Source organism: Coffea eugenioides, chromosome 1, assembly GCF_003713205.1.
Source record: "Coffea eugenioides isolate CCC68of chromosome 1, Ceug_1.0, whole genome shotgun sequence".
Taxonomy (NCBI): Eukaryota; Viridiplantae; Streptophyta; class Magnoliopsida; order Gentianales; family Rubiaceae; genus Coffea; species Coffea eugenioides.
The window spans coordinates 17,142,167-17,164,904 of record NC_040035.1 but is presented as its reverse complement, the minus strand read 5'-3'; positions in this window follow the sequence as shown (position 1 = coordinate 17,164,904).

Genomic DNA, 22,738 nt, shown 5'->3' with positions numbered 1-22,738 from the left:
GTGACAGTCCCACCTTCTCGTAGGGCATACCCCAAAGGTTAACGGACTGCCTGCCTATCTCTCGCCAGTACTAACTAATCCAAAATTATCACAAGTACTAAAACGTACAACATTACTTCAAAATACCGCAACCCAAAATTTTATACAATTCAAGATTAAATTACAAGTCAAAGGATTCAAACTTATACAATTACATATAAGGTTTACTAATATCGAGGAGCGTAAACAAAAATGTCTAAAGTCTAGAGCTAGCTCCACTCTTTCTCAAAATCACGTACCCAAGTCTTCGCCCCTATAAGGAAAACAAAGGTGACAGGGTGAACTTTCGCCCAATGAGATACCACAAGTCATGCAGTCAAAAATCATATGGTTAGAACTTTAATCTATCAAATATAAGCGTCAAGTAAAGGACTAAGTAAACACCACAACTAATACAATGCGGTTCAAATAAAAGGATACAGATGGCTCTCAAGAGCTAAATTCCCCAGTTGCATTAGTTTGATCCAAACTCGTTGACCCTTCGTCAACATTTAGAGAAACAAAACCATTGACCGTAGATCTCCACTTTACACCAGTTTCCGTCCACCAAACATACTTCTTATCGGCCCCAAACACCAAATAAAAACAGTGGGGGTAATACTCGAATATACCAATTATCAGAAGTATCCAGTATTGAGTAAATCAGTGACAGTCCTCGACCAGCCCTTACTGGCTCGATTCAATTAACTACCAACGAGGTTTGAGCTCAAATTGATAGTAAAGTTATCGGATATTGGGCTCTAAACGACATCCAAGGCATGCACGAGTAATAGATTTCAAATGAACAGTAGACTAGTCAAACAGTCAAATGGAATAGAGTGTGATAAAGTACACACCCGTCCAGTCTAGATTCAACCAAATCACAGTTATACAACTTCAAAATTGCAGTCACAAGTAGTTCATTTTAAACAACAAGTCACGCAAGTGGTACACTAATCAGTTCAAGCAAAGCAACGTCAAAAGTTTGTCCTCGGGTAATGCTCTTGATCACCAACAAACCCTAAGAACAACTAAGATAAAAGTATTATGGTTCAACCATCCAAATCTTAGGTAAACCAAAAAAAATCCAAATAACTACTAGGGCAAAAATTCAAATATGATTTTGGAGTTAAAAGAGAACATTTGGATCCAAGGAACATGAGTAACCAAGGAGTTTGACAGGCGTCAAACCTGTGCAATAATAAATACCTGCTTAAATAAAATACAAATTCTGTATATAGCGGTAAGCAGGGTCGAATCCACAGGGACTGGGGATAATTTAATTTCTTCTCAAGTTCCAGATATGGGGGGTTTTGAAAATGATAGTAACTAAATTACTTGGAATAAATTAATTAAAATAAAATAACTACAACTCAAATAACTAATTATCACAATAAAAATAATAATGGACGAACTCTAGCCAAGAGACAACTTCGGAGATGGTTCACTTAATTCGATCACAGATGCAAGGATTATTCCAGTTACTATCTGATAAATTAGTTATAGTTGTCATACACGCGATAAACAACCAACTCTTCCTCAATTTGTCGATAGCCAAGGTACGACCGTTGACTATTTCTCTAATCAGGAAATAACCCTAGGTACGACCATAGAAGTTCAATTCCCTAATTGCATGAATAATTAGAAGAGCCTAATTCTAACCAATCAACACGCTACGAGGGTCTCTTTAAGTTAGCCTGCCTATCTCCCTGACGCAAACCCAATCATGCCAGTTGCCACCAGTTTAGAATAATTAAACAATTACGGATTTAACTACCCTAATTGGCTTCAGGTTATTGAATTAATCTAGAATCCGGGCCCTGGATAATCGAATAATAAAACAACCATATGAACATAAAGCAGAAGATAGACAAATACCAGTGAATAATGGGAATAAATAAAAACTAATTCGATCTCACAAATTTAGTAGAACCAAATCCTCCGTTGTTCTTGACTAGACAAACTTAGCCACGCCTCATGAGAAAATCTTCAAGTAATTCCACTGAGGTCCAGGCCATCAAAAGAGCCAAGAAAGAAACGAAAAAACTAAAACTATCCTAAAGCTTCGATAAGAACTAAAGATAAAAAGTATTCATCCCCAAAACCTTCTCTACGTTTTTCTTTTTAAAGCCAAAGGGAACAATGACATAATGCTTCCTACTCCGTGGTCCCCACCAAAATTGAAAGCCAAGGAATGAATACAAAAGCTGCGGCTCAATTTTCTCTTTGTTTCCTCGGTTCCTAGGGCTCTCATAGCCCTTTCTTCATCAGCTCAATAAGGGCCAAAGGGAAATCCATTTGTTTCCTCTCTTGTGGGCCACGTTGAGTGGGCCTTGCAGAAGACTCCCATGTGTGCAGTAAATTGCTCAGAAAGTCCTTCCTTTTTTGTAGTTTCTGTTCCATTCCCTGAAATTAAATCCAAATACCAAATATAAGTAAATATTAATAATTAAAACAATATTTGGCAAGGACAAAGGGGAAATTAATAATAAAATAACCAACAATTAACACCCTATCAATTCCCCCCATACCTAAATCATGCTTGCCCTCAAGCATGGGAACATCAATTGAATACCAAAAATTCGACAATGACTATTGCTCCAACTACCATATTGCCAAGACACCAAGAAAATCATATATCAAGCATCACAGTTAAGATCCAAGAAAAACCACTCCGGTTAGCTTCTCAACCACCAACTCCTGGAATTTAAAGCAAACTAATCTAAGGAAAAGGAATGGTTGCTCACATTTATCAGCAAATGGTCCAACTATTAATCCAAATCTCAACATTAACTCATAGATCGGTAAGCTGACTTTAGTATAGTGGTAAGTATCCCCGCCTGTCACGCGGGAGACCCGTGTTCGATCCCCGGCAACGGCGCCAAAAATTGACAGGCGTCAAACCTGTGCAATAATAAATACCTGCTTAAATAAAATACAAATTCTGTATATAGCGGTAAGCAGGGTCGAATCACAGGGACTGGGGATAATTTAATTTCTTCTCAAGTTCCAGATATGGGGGGTTTTGAAAATGATAGTAACTAAATTACTTGGAATAAATTAATTAAAATAAAATAACTACAACTCAAATAACTAATTATCACAATAAAAATAATAATGGACGAACTCTAGCCAAGAGACAACTTCGGAGATGGTTCACTTAATTCGATCACAGATGCAAGGATTATTCCAGTTACTATCTGATAAATTAGTTATAGTTGTCATACACGCGATAAACAACCAACTCTTCCTCAATTTGTCGATAGCCAAGGTACGACCGTTGACTATTTCTCTAATCAGGAAATAACCCTAGGTACGACCATAGAAGTTCAATTCCCTAATTGCATGAATAATTAGAAGAGCCTAATTCTAACCAATCAACACGCTACGAGGGTCTCTTTAAGTTAGCCTGCCTATCTCCCTGACACAAACCCAATCATGCCAGTTGCCACCAGTTTAGAATAATTAAACAATTACGGATTTAACTACCCTAATTGGCTTCAGGTTATTGAATTAATCTAGAATCCGGGCCCTGGATAATCGAATAATAAAACAACCATATGAACATAAAGCAGAAGATAGACAAATACCAGTGAATAATGGGAATAAATAAAAACTAATTCGATCTCACAAATTTAGTAGAACCAAATCCTCCGTTGTTCTTGACTAGACAAACTTAGCCACGCCTCATGAGAAAATCTTCAAGTAATTCCACTGAGGTCCAGGCCATCAAAAGAGCCAAGAAAGAAACGAAAAAACTAAAACTATCCTAAAGCTTCGATAAGAACTAAAGATAAAAAGTATTCATCCCCAAAACCTTCTCTACGTTTTTCTTTTTAAAGCCAAAGGGAACAATGACATAATGCTTCCTACTCCGTGGTCCCCACCAAAATTGAAAGCCAAGGAATGAATACAAAAGCTGCGGCTCAATTTTCTCTTTGTTTCCTCGGTTCCTAGGGCTCTCATAGCCCTTTCTTCATCAGCTCAATAAGGGCCAAAGGGAAATCCATTTGTTTCCTCTCTTGTGGGCCACGTTGAGTGGGCCTTGCAGAAGACTCCCATGTGTGCAGTAAATTGCTCAGAAAGTCCTTCCTTTTTTGTAGTTTCTGTTCCATTCCCTGAAATTAAATCCAAATACCAAATATAAGTAAATATTAATAATTAAAACAATATTTGGCAAGGACAAAGGGGAAATTAATAATAAAATAACCAACAATTAACACCCTATCAATTCCCCCCATACCTAAATCATGCTTGCCCTCAAGCATGGGAACATCAATTGAATACCAAAAATTCGACAATGACTATTGCTCCAACTACCGTATTGCCAAGACACCAAGAAAATCATATATCAAGCATCACAGTTAAGATCCAAGAAAAACCACTCCGGTTAGCTTCTCAACCACCAACTCCTGGAATTTAAAGCAAACTAATCTAAGGAAAAGGAATGGTTGCTCACATTTATCAGCAAATGGTCCAACTATTAATCCAAATCTCAACATTAACTCATAGATCGGTAAGCTGACTTTAGTATAGTGGTAAGTATCCCCGCCTGTCACGCGGGAGACCCGGGTTCGATCCCCGGCAACGGCGCCAAAAATTGACAGGCGTCAAACCTGTGCAATAATAAATACCTGCTTAAATAAAATACAAATTCTGTATATAGCGGTAAGCAGGGTCGAATCCACAGGGACTGGGGATAATTTAATTTCTTCTCAAGTTCCAGATATGGGGGGTTTTGAAAATGATAGTAACTAAATTACTTGGAATAAATTAATTAAAATAAAATAACTACAACTCAAATAACTAATTATCACAATAAAAATAATAATGGACGAACTCTAGCCAAGAGACAACTTCGGAGATGGTTCACTTAATTCGATCACAGATGCAAGGATTATTCCAGTTACTATCTGATAAATTAGTTATAGTTGTCATACACGCGATAAACAACCAACTCTTCCTCAATTTGTCGATAGCCAAGGTACGACCGTTGACTATTTCTCTAATCAGGAAATAACCCTAGGTACGACCATAGAAGTTCAATTCCCTAATTGCATGAATAATTAGAAGAGCCTAATTCTAACCAATCAACACGCTACGAGGGTCTCTTTAAGTTAGCCTGCCTATCTCCCTGACGCAAACCCAATCATGCCAGTTGCCACCAGTTTAGAATAATTAAACAATTACGGATTTAACTACCCTAATTGGCTTCAGGTTATTGAATTAATCTAGAATCCGGGCCCTGGATAATCGAATAATAAAACAACCATATGAACATAAAGCAGAAGATAGACAAATACCAGTGAATAATGGGAATAAATAAAAACTAATTCGATCTCACAAATTTAGTAGAACCAAATCCTCCGTTGTTCTTGACTAGACAAACTTAGCCACGCCTCATGAGAAAATCTTCAAGTAATTCCACTGAGGTCCAGGCCATCAAAAGAGCCAAGAAAGAAACGAAAAAACTAAAACTATCCTAAAGCTTCGATAAGAACTAAAGATAAAAAGTATTCATCCCCAAAACCTTCTCTACGTTTTTCTTTTTAAAGCCAAAGGGAACAATGACATAATGCTTCCTACTCCGTGGTCCCCACCAAAATTGAAAGCCAAGGAATGAATACAAAAGCTGCGGCTCAATTTTCTATTTGTTTCCTCGGTTCCTAGGGCTCTCATAGCCCTTTCTTCATCAGCTCAATAAGGGCCAAAGGGAAATCCATTTGTTTCCTCTCTTGTGGGCCACGTTGAGTGGGCCTTGCAGAAGACTCCCATGTGTGCAGTAAATTGCTCAGAAAGTCCTTCCTTTTTTGTAGTTTCTGTTCCATTCCCTGAAATTAAATCCAAATACCAAATATAAGTAAATATTAATAATTAAAACAATATTTGGCAAGGACAAAGGGGAAATTAATAATAAAATAACCAACAATTAACACCCTATCAGAGTTCCTCATTCCATTTCATGGTTGGAAATTTCCAATAGCAAAATAGTGAAGAAAAACAACCAAATCTCAAGTTTAAAGTGGAACAAATGTAACTAGAAAGCATGTTAGAAGAAACCATTACTTTTCCTCTTGTTTTACACATGGTTTTGTCAAAATTTCAACTTATACACTACTACCAAGGTGCACTCAAGCAATCATAAGCAATCTAAGTCGAAACCGACCCAAAATCACCCTTCTAACATCACTCATATCACAAGAAAAAGAGTAACAAAAATTTCAGCAGCACTTCTCCTTATTTTCTCTACTTTCCCCTCCAAACTCAACACTTATTTCATAGCAATCTAACCTCAATCACAACCACAAGTCATAGGCTATAAAGAACACTTGTTTAAGGCCACAAAGCTACTTAAAATAGACTATTATCCAGCCCAAACACAACCATAATAAAGCTGAAAAATGGAAACCCTAAACTAAAATTTTCCTCTACAAGATGAAAATTTCTATAAGGAAGCAAAAATAACATATAAAAGCTAGAAAATTCACATGGCAAAGCTAATAGATCATAGTCAAGCTCAAATCAACATACCAAAACTGAAATTTCTCACTTAAAGCTGGACGTTTCCATTCACCACACAAACCATGAAATTTTCCATGAAATATACCAAAATCAAGCTTTAAATCCACTCATATGCACGTAATAAAAGGAAAGATAGTTTCTTAATATGGTTACCTTGAAACCCTATGAAGAAATGGAACCCAAGAGCTTCTTTCTCCCGAATCACTCCACCAAAATCCTTAATCCTTCCTAAATGTCACCTTTTATGGAGTAATTTGCAAGATTAAGATGAAAACTCAAGGATTCAAGCAAGATTCAAGGTTGAAGATGAAGGTTTTCTCTCTCTTTTCCCTCTCAAATTTTCAGCCTAGAAGAAGAAGATAAAGGGTTCTTTTGGTCAATTTTTTGTTTTATTAAAGGCTAAGAATGGTCTTAGTCAAAGTCAAAACTCCAAGGCTTTGGTGACAAATGGCGTCCAAGGGTTTATCCCTTAACACTTTATAAAATAATATCCCTTTGCACAAAACTCCTCCTAATTTTCAAAATTTATCGTACACACAACATTAGTGGGTCCTACTTCCATAATGTACTACGAATTTAACATACACTAACTTATGGTAGAAAAATGATTAAAAATCTTGACTCTCTTATAAAAATATTTAGAAAATTAAGGCATAAAGCAAAGTAAAGAAAATGTATTCAAAAAAATAAAATAAAATAAAAATAATTTTTCGGGTCCTTTCCTTACATAATTGCTGTCTCTTGAATTTTTCTAAGCATTTTTTGGATGATTTTCCTTCATAGATGATGTTAAAATCAATGTTTTTGTTGTGGAAAAAAGGTTTTGAAAATATGGTACATAAAGGAATTGAAACAAGAGTGAAGACTAACTTAAATTCGATAAAGAAGCTAATTTCTTTATGAAGTGAAGTTTCTAACTTGGTTTTGGTTCCTAAAAGAAATTTGGAAACTATTTGCAAATTTTAATATGATTAAAACTAAAAAGTTTCTGAATATTTAGGTGTACAAAAAGTTTTTAAAAAGTTCTAACTATTAGAAAAAGCAAAAAGTTCTCCTAGGGTTTTTGGGTTCAACCAGCGCTAGATTCTCATGGATCAAGGCTAAGATACAGCACTGGATCTCGAATAGAATGGTAGACTGTCAACCTGAGTTTGGAATCGGTGATGGATTGGCTGAAGGTTACTCTGGATCCAGCGCCTCATCAAAGTCAGAGAGGTAACCATCCACCCGATGATTAAGACACCAGATTGCCCAAACCTAGATTGGATCAAGCGCTGGATCCATCTAGGATGGATGCGAAGAATAGAACCGGCCTCAGCTCATCGAATGAGCCAGGACCAGATATAGCTGGATCTACACTAGTTTTTCTAATTTTTCTTATTCTTAAACATCAAGACTTGTTCTATCGTTTGGGAAAAAAAAAAAAAATACATCAAGACTTGAAGTCTAATGTTAGTTAAAGTTTAGGCATAATAATGATTCATGATTAGAATTGAAAATTTGCTTTATTATGGTCTTATTTAATATAGCATTATATGAATGTATGATGACGATTATAAATTTAAGACTAAAATTATTGTGACTGGATGAATGGATAAATGTTTTGGTTTTGTATTAGTATTTTTTTAAAGGGATAATTGCAGAAACCTACCTTGAGGTTTTTAACAATTTCATTTAGCTCCCTAAAATTTACACATAACTCCCTTGTCATTTAAAATGACAATACTAGCTTTAAATATTTTAATGAAATTCCCTTGTTTGGCATGTTTATACTTAGAATGACTTTTAAAATTATTTTTTCATTATTTTTTCTTCTTTTTTTTATATTTGTTGTCAATAAAACTGTATACCTAGTACTAATATCTCTAGTTTCTATTGTAATCAAATGTCAAACTATTGATTTTTTATGAGTTAACTTATAAGTAAACCAGTGTTTTTGCTAACCTTTTATTTATTTTTTGGTATTAAAATTAACAATAAATAAAAGAATGGCCCAAAACCACTATTAAATTATGATAATTCATTACTTGAAAAATTCATAAACTTTAAATGAATTATTTCAACATTTTCTTTTCTATCTTATAAATGTAAATCATAATAAAATAATACCACCAAAAGTATACTATCATAGTAATAAAATTATTATTATAGTTGTTTATCAAATAGCAGGCATGTACATGAAAATTTTGACACCTTTTCCTATAATTATACTAGATAATCTTATAATTTATAGGGAAATAAATTAAAAGTTATTACACAAGGGCATTTTTGCGTACTCATTTAAAATTTTGACCAAGTCAATATTATTTTAAGGTTTTGTTGCTAAAACTATTAAATCAAGAGAGGTAGATGTAATTTTCCAAACCTCAAGAGAGTTCAATGAAATTGTCAGAAATCTCAGGGGCGTTTTCTAAAATTATCCCTTTTAAAAATAGATCCTGCATGTAATTTTTTTATTGTATTGGATGATTTTCCTTTCTGCGTTTTACTTTGTCTTGGTGTTGAAGAACAAAAAGTGCTTAGGTTGTACTAGTTTTGTTGTACAAATAGTTTTGATTACTCAAATCTTTCAGCAATTTAATTTAATGTAGCCAAAGAATTGGTTTCATTATGACTTTCATTACTTAAAATTTTACACGTATGTGTTCAAATAAGTAAGGTAATTTAGGCTTGAATTTATCCTCAGCATAATAACTTGTATTTCAGTTCTGATTTTAACAGTAGCTAATAGACTTTGTAGAGAATCAGCACAATAACTTGTATTTCAGTTCTGATTTTAACAGTAGCTAATAGACTTTGTAGAGAAATTAGATCATGAGCCACTAATATATGGTCATACAATTCCATATGTCAAATATGGTCACACGATAAAATTGTTCTAAGGAATCTGATCCTATGAAATTGAGCTCCAAATTTGCTCCACTATTGAGTATCACAAAATCTTACGGTACACATGGTTGCTTACTAATTCTAAAAAGTGGTACACAATTTAGAAAACTTTCAGATACAGAAGAAGTTTGGTTAGATTATACAATTGAGATTCCCAAGTCTAACTTGGTGGCTCTTGAACTTTATTATGAACATGAAAGTCACACACTTTGTTTCGTGGGCAAAATAAATGGGACATTAATTGTAGAAACAAGAGTGCGGAAAAAAAAGAAAATAAAAAAATCTATGAGATACCACAAATGTGGTATACCTCATGGTAGATGATCCCAAAATAAATATGTATCCAATGACCATTTTGGCATTAAAGCTCTCGAGGGTCAGTTTTGATTTGCACTAGGACAATCGACCTCAAATTAATGCAAAATTTGTTGTTTTGGGGATGGATCAAATCTCAATTGAATTTCAATCACCTATGTTCAATGAGTTTTCGGAGCTCCAAATTCTTGCTTATTTGACAAAATGATATGTTTGGTTCTGATGTCATTTTACTTGTTTATGGATGAATTAGTAATTGAAAAGGAGGGACGAGATCAAGCTGTTGTACTGTTAGTTAAATAACTTATTATTTCCATTTCAGAACGCAATAGGCAATAACTTGACTAGTTTCCAGTCATAAGTAGTACATAAACTATACATTTGCATATTGGAAGAGTTTATGCTAGTAACACATAGGCTTTAGTTATTTCCGTTTCAGAACGCAAATATATAGGTAATAATGTGACGACATCTTCAAAGTCCGAAGTATTACATAAACCATAGTTATTAAACCCAACCCGGGAGGGAACCCAGCGAACGAGGTGGGTCAACGGGTTACTGGTTCAACCAGTGGGTGGGTGGTTGAACCGGTGGGTCACTAAATATATTTAAATATTATATTTCATAATTTTAAATATAAGATATAAGATATAAATTATAATAAATAATGTCATAGCAAATGCTCATATAATTTAATTTGCTATAAAAAAATTAATTCATATAAGAATCAATAATGTCGCGCCCCACTTTTTGATGAGTGTGTGGTGTGGTATGTGAGTAGTGGAATGTGATCGTGTGTAAAATGAAAAGTAAAAGGCCATGGGACTTAAGAATGCGACGATTTGGCCAAACAAAGTTCAAAAAAGGGTTTTTTTAATGAAAAGGGAGTCGCCACTTGGTATAGAGTTAGGGTGTACCAAGTCACCCAAAAATGATTTTTTTTGTTTTTTGAATGAAAAAAGTAAATGAACCCTTTTAAAGAACTTTTGGGTCTACGTAACCAAAAAGAGGGATCGGGGGTCACATTTGATGAGAGAGAAGGCAAAGGCAAGGCCTAAGGCACTCCCTCACCCTAGCCAAGGCTAGTTGCGTGACTTAACTCAACTTTTCCTAATTTTTCTACCCAAGGTATGTATCGCATGGTGGATATGTCTAGATGAATGCAAAAAGAAAGGAAAAATGCAAACCTAAATTCTAAAATGTCTCTTGTAAGGTTTTTGGTCCCAACCACATGAGTTGTGGCGGCCAATAAAGAAAAACCTTATAGAGGTCGATTAATGCAAATGATGGCTAAAGTGCAAGTGTGCAAGTGTATAAAAAGGTGCACGTGTGAAATTGTATGAAAAATCCAAGTGTTTGTGTGCAAGTGTATGAAAAGGTGCATGTGCGAAATTGTATGAAAAATCCAAGTGTTTGTGTGCAAGTGTATGAAATATAGTGATAAGGGCATATAGGTGTAATTAAGTGCAATTTTGTGAAGTAGAAATCAAAATGAACAATAAGGAAAGGAAAAGTGATGAGGAAATGTGAATTAAAAAAATGAGTAAGTGATAAATGAGAATGAATGAACCTAAAGGAATGCATCAGGTCGGGTATGGGAATGACTCCTAACTTTTCGACTTCGATTTTCCCTTTGATTAGAAAGCAAAACTAGCGTGCTAAGGCTATCGAGTAGCCACACTCGCTCGTTTCCCTTATCAGAAGGGGACTCTCAAGCAAATGAACCCTACAACTAGCATGAAATGCAAAAAAATCCTAAAATGGAGGGAAAAGGGGTTCGAGGGGCATGCAAAATGATAAAACTAAAAAGAATGCATGACATGTAATGAACATGCAAACATGTACCAACGAGGGGAAATCCCTAAGGGCCTAGCGTTGGACTAGCCCATTCTATGAATTCCGACTAGCGTTGGACTAGTGGAAGCGTACATTCATCCATCTCATTCATTCAGGCTATAGAAAGCAAGTAGACATGCCAAACACTTATAAACACATAGCACATAACATTTAGCATGCTCGACTAGATGCAAGGCCCTAACAAAGCAAATTAACACATAGCAACTAAGCATGCAAGACACATAAAGCAATTAAAGCCCTAACTATTACATTTGCTAGCTAGGCACATGTCTTCAACAGGTCTTCATCGAATACTCCTCCAAGCCCTATCTATTACAAGCCAAGAGGTGTACACATACCCCATAATGAAATACTTAAATAAAAGGCAAAAGTAAATAAAATAAATGCAAAGAATTGAGGAAAGGCAAGGAAAGCGAAATAGACATGCCTATTCACATAACACGTAGGAGCATGTAGGGTCAAATGAAGTGCAGATGAGGGATAGAGTGTACCTCCCTTGAATTGACGCCCTAATGAAGTGAACTTACTAATTTACCCTCCAAAATAATAAAAAGGTCAAGGTACCACTTAATTATCAAATAATCACATGAAACAAAAATTAAATATGAAAAATGAAAGTTAAACACTAAATTGAGTCAACTAAAGTATTTACATAAACAAACCAACCATGTACAAAGCAATTAAAGCAAGAGGGACTTAATTAGAAGGACTGAAAATTTCTGAAAGAGAGTAAAATAAAATACTAAAATTGATGACTTGAGATGAGACCCATTAAAATCAAATGCAAAAAATGTGATTAGAACACAAATCCAAGCTAAAAAATTCTATTAAAATTTATTGAACCTCAAAATGCATCCTAGAACTCACTAAACGTCTTACCCAAAATCATGTCAAAGCATACCAAAAGCAATTAAGATTCTAGAATGATAAAATTGATTACATTATTCAACTAATTGGGCCATAGCAAGACAAAAGGGAACTTGGGGGTCAAAAAATGCAATTTTCTGAAAGATTTCCATGCAAACTCATGCAAATCAACGTGAGATGGTCTGCAACAAGAAAACATTTCTGCAATCAAGAAGATCAACGCAACTTGCATTTTCACATGCCGATATCAACTTTAACGCCCAAATTTGATCAAAACCATTCAATCAAAACATCTAGAAACCTTATCTTAGCAACATGCAACACAATTTCAACATCCAACAATGCCAAACATAGAAAGAAAATCACTTAAATGCTTGGAGAGAAACAAAACAAAACAGCAAACATTCAGTAACTTGATGGTTTACTTTCCAGCAAATACCCGAATAGGATTCAAGTGTTGTAAACTCCAAACATGCAAACTCAAACTTTCCTAACCTAACATCCGAGCTCTAAACTAAACAAACAAATGTTTAACATTTAAACATGCTAAAAACTAGCAAGAGATCATGAAAGTGCTGAGAAAATTATTCGCCAAGGAGCATGCAAATCTGGAAAAAGCAAGTAAGATCAACGATATTCACTTCTGTTGTTAGCACAGCAATTTATTCACAAAACTCAACCTATTCTAATGAGACCTTTATGCAAGATTCGAAGAGAGTTTCTGCAACAACAAGCTTCGATAATTCATGAAGACTTTTAGCACCAAAGTCAGTTGCAATTTTCTGCTAACATGCCGACTCTCGGCAAACAAAGAAACATGCCAGACTTCAAATCATTTCCAAACAAACATAGCTAGCCACCCATTAACAACAGGACTCTTGGAAGACTTACACACAATGAACGAGGACAAGAAACTTATGCAACTGACTTCTAAGCTTCAACAAACGGAAAGTGAAAATTGCTGCACTTTGACTTCAAACTTAAATTTCTGATTCGACTACACAGCTTTGATATTCAAACCAGTAAAAACGCAGAGAGAAATGATGCAAAATCAAGGAAATATTCATGCCAAGCAACGTAACATGCTGCAACAAAATTTCAGCAAGCAATCGATCCTTGTCCAAATATTTCAGCCCCCAAGCATGCAACTGAACTCTACTTCAAAACATGATTCTACCTCATGGCATACATGCTCACGGTATTCCAATCACAGGGCAAACATATCGCACACTTCAACAATACAAAAACTTCAGCCCACCGAAAGTGCAAGGCTGCTGTATTTTTATTTCCAAACTCCAGCAGCCTTCTCGAGTGAACTAGCCATGGAAAATGTCATTTCCCTTTCAAAGTTAACAACTTTGTCACTAAAACACAGCTTGGGGACAAAATAAAACAAGGACAAACAGATTTGGCATCCTAATCAAACTTGTCATACAAAATAATCAACAAAAGGAAACAGCTTTAAACTATAATGACGAAAAGGGCTACTGCAAATTTGTCACCATATTTGCAGATTCATTGCCAACAAGACAGCACAACTAATCAAACATATAACCATTGGGGACAACAAACAACCCATGAGTCTCACAGAAACTATCTATAGGCAAAGCTAAAAGGAATCTTACGACTCTGTTTCGGCAAAAGTTGGCAACGAGTATGGAAGAAGACTCCAGCGGCTCCTCTCCTTCTTTTGGCTTCAACCGAAGCTCTATTCACTTCCCTCCTTGGTCTCCTTTGCTCTCCGTCCGTTTTTTTTCCAGCCGTTCACTCTCTCCCTCTCGTTTCTGTTTTCTTTTTCTTTCTCCTTCGACCTCTCGGTGGGTTTCTTTTCTTTTTCTTCTGTTTCTTTCTTTCCTCCCCCGTCAGTCTCTCTCTGCTTTTCTTTTGCCGTCAATCTTCCCCGTCGGACTTTGGTTCAGATTTTTCTCCCTTCAAACTTTCGGCCGTCTCCCCCTTTGTATTTTTTCGTCCTCTCTTAATCTCCCTCAGTTTTTCTATTGCGCCGTCACCCTTTCAAAAACTCTCCTCTCTCTGCTGTTTTCTTCTCACAGTCCTTCAACCCCAGCTCTCTATCCGTCCACCCAAAAAACTCCCCCTTGCGGCTACCCTCAAATGCAAAACACCTTTTTTCAACCCTTCATCCTACGGCCCCTCTTCTTCTAGATTCCTCTCTTTCCAGGTGTCCTAGGCACCTGGCCTTTGTAGCTAAATTTTACCCCCCAAGGACTCCCTGCAATTTTCTCTTGCAAGCTGCGGCAACACGCAGCTTTTGGCATGCGTGACTTTTTTTTTTTTTTAAATAATTTTAACAAAAACAAAAGTAAAACTAAATAATAATAACTAATTAACAGAATTGACAAAAACCAAGTAATAATAATAATAATAACAAATGAAAACAATTTAAAAAATCTAAACAACTAAAAACAACAAAAATGGCCATTTTTCAATCTTTTTCTACATTTTTCATTGTTTTCTTTTTCTTTTGAGAAATTCCATGCTAAAAGCTTAAAAATAAAATAATAACATGAAAACTAAAAAAGACTAAAACTAAAAATGAATAAAACAAACATGACAAAAACAAAAACTAAGAAATAAAGAGTAAATGAACTTGAGCTAAAATTTGGTGTCTACAGTTTGCCCCTCTTTGTCTGAGTTTTGAAAAAACTTGAGACAAAGAAGTAGACACCAAATACCTACCTGCATTCTTCGGCTGCGAATTACTCAAACGATGGGGATTGACCCCAGACAGGAAATTTTAAAATTGGGATAGACCCACGGGATAGACCCGGACAGAAATGTAAAATTGGGATAGACCCACGGGATAGACCCGGACAGAAATCTAAAATTGGGATAGACCCACGGGATAGACCCGGACAGAAATTTAAATGGGATGAATTGAAGTGAGATGGAGTATTGGTGGGGTTGACCCATGTTTATTGGTGATGCAAATGAAAGAAGCGAAATGAAGTGTTAATGGGACTGATCCACGTTTCAGTGGCTGTGAAAATGAAATGTCTCGACAATCGGACAGTGGGATCAAACCCGAGCCTGCCGTGATGAACTTGATTTGATTTTTGATTTTTTGATTTTTTCTGATTTTTTCCTCCTTTTTTTTTAATTTTTTGATTTTTTGATTTTTTTTTAAATTTTTTGATTTTTTGATTTTTTTCTGATTTTTTCTATTATTTATTTTTTTTTTTGAGAGTTTTTCTTTTTCCTGACTGAGACTGAGAGAGACTTGACGGAAAATTATCCGAAAATTTGCCCCAGTGTGAAGAATTGGGTCAGTGGGACTAAACCCAAGCCTGCCCAATGGGAAGTTGGCGGCACGAAGTCCAGACCCAACGAGATCTTTGAGATGTTGGCGGCACCAGGTCCAGGCCCAACTTGATTTTGGAGATGTTAGCGGCATTAAATCCAGGCCCAACTTGATCTTTGAAATGTTGGCGGCATGAAATCCAGGCCCAACTTGATCTTTGAAATGTTGGCGGCATTAAATCCAGGCCCAACGTGATCTTGTGAAGTTGGCGGCACGAAGTCCAAGCCCAACGTGATGTTTGGGAAGTTGGCGGCACAAAATCCAGGCCCAACGGGATGTTTGAAATGTTGGCGGCATTAAATCCAGGCCCAACTTGATCTTTGAAATGTTGGCGGCATGAAATCCAGGCCCAACTTGATCTTTGGAATGTTGGCGGCACCAAGTCCAGGCCCAACGTAGATGTTTGAGATGTTGGCGGCACCAAGTCCAAGCCCAACGTGATTTTTGGAATGTTGGCGGCACGAAATCCAGGCCCAACGTGATCCCTGTGAGGTTGGCGGCACGAAATCCAGGCCCAACGTGATTTTTGTAATGTTGGCGGCATGAAATCCAGGCCCAACGTGATTTTTGAAATGTTGGCGGCATTAAATCCAGGCCCAACTTGATATTTGAAATGTTGGCGGCACGAAATCCAGGCCCAACGTGATCCCTGTGAGGTTGGCGGCACGAAATCCAGGCCCAACGTGATTTTTGTAATGTTGGCGGCATGAAATCCAGGCCCAACTTGATCTTGGAGATGTTGGCGGCATTAAATCCAGGCCCAACGTGATCTTTGAAATGTTGGCGGCACAAAATCCAGGCCCAACTTGATCTTTGGAATGTTGGCGGCACAAAATCCAGGCCCAACTTGATCTTTGGAATGTTGGCGGCACAAAATCCAGACCCAACGTAATTTTGTGAAGTGTTTGGGAGGTTGGCGGCACAAAGTCCAGGCCCAACATGATTTTTTGGGAAGTTGGCGGCACGAAATCCAGGCCCAACGGGATCTTTAATTTTTCTTTTCTTTTTCTTTCTTTTTCTTTTTGATTTTTCCCTCCCTTTCGGATTTTTCCGAGAGAATTTTTTCAAAATACTTTGCCTCAGTGTAGCGTCCATTTTTCCTCCTTCTTCTTGCTTCTCTTTGCAGTATCGGCCTTCCGCCTTACTGGATGCTTTCCGTCATTTTGAACCATGAATACCTGCACAGGGGCTTAACAAAGCATGACATGCACTTAAATTCCAGAAAAAGAGCAGCGGGATTGATTCGAAAAAATGTTATTATTTGATTTTTGGACAAAACCCTCAAAATATATTACAAAAAAAATTTGCCCCAGTATGGGCTTATTAAATAAAATTTTGCCCCAGTGTGGGCTCCCTTGATTGCAAAAATTCGTTCAGATGATTTCCCATTTATTTGAACAAAGAAAAACCGCACTTTCTAAAATTTAGAAAAGAATGCACATATACAACAATGTAAAGAAACTTTAAACGTCAAGTTTGAACTCATGCAGAAATTTCATGATGAATTCCTCGAAGTAACACCAAATTCAAGAAGATTTCTTCCTCACTTTTAGCATTGGTGTTTAGGGTAACGGGTCACCACTTCTGGTTGGCTCATCTTTCAGGACCAATCAAGTGACTTTATTTTTGAAATGGCTAAGGAAATGGGAGGTCAGAATCTGTCTCATTTTTGTGCCCCAATTGTAAGTAATCCATTCAATGTCACATCTTAGTGAAAGCAAAGAGTTTGTCACCCTTATTTCTTAAGGAAACTTAGTCCACATATGAACAAAATGGGTAGAAGCGATAGCTAAACCTGTGAAAACTGGTTATACCCCCATGATCACGAATGATTGATGGATTTCTTACGAGCATAATCCTCACTTTGGATTGTCATGAAGGAATAAGTCAACTATGGACTTTATGAACTTGTAATGTGGCTTGAAACGATAGTTGAAGGATAAGACTTTCAAGGACATTGCACCACAAATCGCATTTTTCCAAAATTGCCCCTATTTTGAACTCGAAGATTCTGAACTTTGTTTGATCACTCAATAGGGACTTCACCATCGAATCTTTTGTATTTCATTTTTCCCTTTTGCTTTTCCGTTTTCTTTTCTTTGATCTGGTGAGTTTTCCATGGTGAGTAGCGTCAGCCCCCATACTCAAGCAATTCAGAAATACAGCTAAAATTTTCGGCATCAGAAATTTTCTTGACAGGGCCATTGCAAAGAACAGAAGTCAGGACTTTCGATTTTTGTAATGGGGTCAGGTATGGTGTTTTAGAAAAGTTAAGGCTTGAAGGCAGATTTTAAAAATGGTCTGAAGAATCTGAGATCGCATTGTTGCGCCAACCCTATTTTAGGGTTAAATCAGAATTTTGCCCCAGTTTATGCTCAATTGAGGCTTTTTCTCTTTCATTTTCTTTTTCCTTTGATTTTTTTGCATTTCTGCCATTCTTTGAAATTTCACAAAATTTGCCCCAGTTTATTTTTTGAACTGAGGTTCTCTTTCCTTCTTTCGTCTTTTAATTTTGTGGCTTTTCACCTTTTCACTTCTTGAAATTTTCCTTTTCAACTCAAACTTGCCCCAGTGTGGGGTTTGCGATTCTCAGGGGTCGCCAAACGAAATATTTTATTCTGATGGCTCAAAAGGGATAACTAGGGATAGAATGTTTGATTGGAAAAGAAGAGGGCCTGACCTTTGTTCCGTCCCTTACAATAACTCTGAAAGGAAACTTTCGTTAATGCGAAATTTTTTTTTTTTTTGCATGTATCTGAATTACTGACTGAGGAAGACCCTTGTTCATCCATATCTATGAAACATAAGCGGTCCGTGCGGACAAATCTCTTCCTTTTCAAAATTGGAACCCAAGTGGAATCAAATTTCCCAATTTGCGGTTCCCTTTCCCCTTTTCTTTTAGCATTCTCTTCTTTCTTTTTTTTCCAAAATTGAAGCCCAAGTAAAAATCAAATCTCCCCAATCTCCTTCCCCCAATATGGGGTGCGATCATAGGTGCTTTGAAAAGAACCACCAATTTTAGCTCAAACGGGGATGCAAGAGATAAAACAGTGTTTAAGTTGTAGAAATGATGGCCAAAGCATCATTCTTACACTTCATGACAACCAAAGTAACGAAATGGTCATTGAAAATCCATTCCTCTTTTGATATTTGAAAATTTTCCAATGAAGGGTAGTGATCATTAGGGCTTTTATTTGAAACGAAATTTTTCTTTCAAAGGCTCAAATGGGAGAGCAAATGATAAAATGTGTATAGGTAGAGAAAAGAATGCTCGAAGTATCATTCCAAATTTTCAAAACAAACAAGAATAATGCACATTTTTGCTTTCACTTAGATGTGAATTGAATCTGGTTAAACCAATAGGCATTTTTCAAGCAAGGATGGCCCCAATTTGCAATTTATCAATCAATGTGACTGATTTTATTTTGGGGTTAAGTGAAGGTATCTCATTGGGCCTTTTGAGTGATCGCTCATCCTTTTCCTTTCTGACCACTCTTATTGTATAACTCGGATCAGCAATCTAGTGTACACAAGGATTTTTGAAAGCATACACTTGTGAATTTTCAGGTTGGAGGTTGAAAAATCTTAATTTGGTCTTATTTGTCAAAATTCATCATGAAATCTCCAATGAGTAAGAATAAAGAATGAAATGTACATAAATATACACAAAACAAAAATTGTCCAAAAATTTTATTGCTGAAAAAGTTTGAAACAAAATTTCTCATTCAATTATGGTACAAATGAGAAGAGAGAGACTTGTAAAGAGCTCCACATATACACTTTTTGTCTCTTTTCTTTTGGGAACAAAATGTATTAACAAATCAAATATACAAAATTTTCCTTTGGAAAACAATTACAACATCTCTCAGAGGCTTTAGCGTAGAGCTTCCAGATAAATCATTTATGTTTTCGTTGTAGGATCTGCCCAAGAATCAAATAACACTTGCAGTTTTGACACTTTATTAGATCGAAAGTGCCATCAGATATAGAAAAATATTTTCCCTTTATTGAAGTATTTTTATGAATGCAGGGAAGGGGGGAAAACAAAAGAAAAATACCCAGAGTTAGTAATCAAGACTATAAAATTGGTATGCATGTCCTATGGGGGAACCCTTTTTGTGCCAAGGGTAGGCCTAGCATGAAAATGCAATCCTCTAGGGTAGGCACCATACCATACCTGATGGATCTGATCAACTCATTGAGTGAGAAATAATTTTGAAAGAATTTGGTCAATTGGAGTGACGAGAGATTTGTCAAAATGAGGTCAACGTCCGAATGGATTGATCACCTTTGATCGATACAAGAACTTGCAAAAACGCATGGGTTTGACCTTGACGAACTTCCTATCGAAGAGATTGGAATTCGTTTTGACAACTTTTCTCAGTGAAGGACGGGTCAAAACTCCAACTGATCAAATGGCTGGATGCAATGGATGTTTTTCTCAAAATCGACTAGGTTTTTCATTTTGAAATTCGACATTGAAACCCTAATTGGTCAAATGAAATTGACAATTTATTAAAAATCGACCGGATTACCCTAAAAAGGGAAACAGGTCAAATGAATTGAATGAAATTTAACTTATCCAAAATTAATCAGATCACCCTAAAAAGGGTAAATTTATCAAATAGATTGAACGACACTTGATTTATTCAAAATCGGCTCGGTTGCCCTAAAAATGGGTAAATTGGCCAAATGAAATGAAATTGAATTGGTGATTTATTCAAAAATCGGCCGAATGACCCTAAAAAGGGTATATCGGTCAAATGAATTGACGATTTATTCAAAATCGACCAGGTAACCCTAAAAAGGGTAAGTTGGTCAAATGAATTGATGATTGAAAATCGACCAGGTGACCCTAAAAAGGGTAAATTGGTCAAATGAATTGACGATTTATTGAAGGAATTGGCAAAATGGATTGGTTGAATTGTCCGGCCATTGGTTATTTCAAAATTATTGAGGTGCATTAGTCTATGACCTTCTAAAAATCAAATTTTGGCCTCAATTTATTTATCGTCTCAATAGAAGGAATCATTTGTGAATTTCTTCAAATCAATGTCCTTTACGCAAGGGATTTTTACCAATTTTTGATAAAATGGCCAAAAAGTGATTATTAGATGCTCATATTCCAAAGATCACTCTATGAAGACGATCGGATCCTACCTTACCTTGTGCAATACCCCTTTGGATGGTACAAAATGTAAACGTGCAAGTCTCTTTGGATTAAGTATCCGAGACACAAGGTGGTTTATTCCTGACACGGGATCTCCTAAATGACATTCCCTTTCTAGGGTTTATGCATGATGCCATTTTATTAAAGCAGTAAAATATGCAATTCGAAATGAAACATGACCTAAGGGACCCTTTATTACGCCAAGGTAGGCTTAGAATGCTATGCAATTATTAATCTATGAATGCAATATCCCAAAATCTTTAAACGTGCAATAACCTATCTACGAGGGTAGGTTCTAAAAGAAGGTCATGCCAGACCTCTTATTTGCTAGGGTTTGTGAATGCAATGGGGACACAAAACCAAGAAAAGTTAGTTCAGCCAGATAAATACACATAACACATTGTAGCAACGAAATCAATACAAAGAAATAAAGCAATAAAAGGGAAAGAGGGGTTGGATCCCTCCCCTCGTGAATCGTGTCCCTAATAGGGTAAGGCAGACTCTACCTTAGGCAATTCTAATATGGATGCATGAGGTTGGGGTTCGCTAATGCATCTAGACTCGACAAGCTCAGGTCCCCGAGCCTTCAGACTTAGAAACCAAGGGTCATCAATCCCAAGGTTCTTTGTCGGTGGCTCGAGCGATTCCCCAAACACCGCTACGCACACATCGTGTCGCGGCTACGTGTTTGAGTGAATCTATCAAAGATCCTCAATCTTCCATCAAAAGCTAAAAGCTATGAACCCAAAGCTTAAAATGGAAGATCGAGTGACTCCTCGGATCATGCTACGCACACATCGTGTCGCGATCACAAGTCCAAGTGAGTCGCCTAAAATCCTAATAGGGTGGAGTGGCGTGACAAGCCACTAAAAGAAAATAAATAGAGGGTGAAAAAATTTAAAGCGTATGCACGTATGCTAGTGCTCGTTTGGAGGGGAGGGATCAAGAACCAATGCGAGGCTCTAGGGTATGTCCCCCCACCCAAATGCAATGCAAGCGCGAGATAAACAAGTAAACATACATCCAATCAACCAATCATACATTCGTGAGCGAGGGAGTAGTTTGAGACGTACGTGAGACAAAAAGTCCTAAAAATGGAAGATGCAACCCTAATATCCACATGCCATGCATAAAAAGGGTAGAAAAGGGAAAAGAATGGCTAAATCAAAATGCTTGGACCCACTTAGGAAGTCCCCAGTGGAGTCGCCAACTGTCGCGCCCCACTTTTTGATGAGTGGTTGTGTGTGTGGTGTAATGGAATGTGAACGTGTGTAAATGAAAAGTAAGAGGCCATGGGACTTGAGAATGCGACGATTTGGCCAAACAAAATTCAAAAGGGGGTTTTTTAATGAAAAATGGAGTCGCCACTTGGTACAGAGTTAGGGTGTACCAAGTCACCTAAAAAGAAATTTTCTAAAGGAAAGATAGAAAGAAACCCCTTTTGAACGACTCCTAGTCCACGTAAACCAACGAAAAAGGTTCGGGAGTCACATTTGACGAAGGGGAAGGCAAGGATAAAATCCAAGGCACCCCTTCGACCTAGCCAAGGCTAGTTGCGTGATTTAGCCCCACCTTTCCTAATTTTTCTACCCAAAGTATGTATAGCGTGTTGGATAAGTCTATATGAATGCAAAAGCCTAGACCTAGGGGGACATGGGGAAATTTCTCTTCAAAGGTTGAGTGGTGCCAATCACATTAATTGTGAAGCCCAACAATGATCCTTTTGGAGAGGTCACACCTAAACCTAAATGATGTGAAAAATGAGTGGATGAATGCATGCC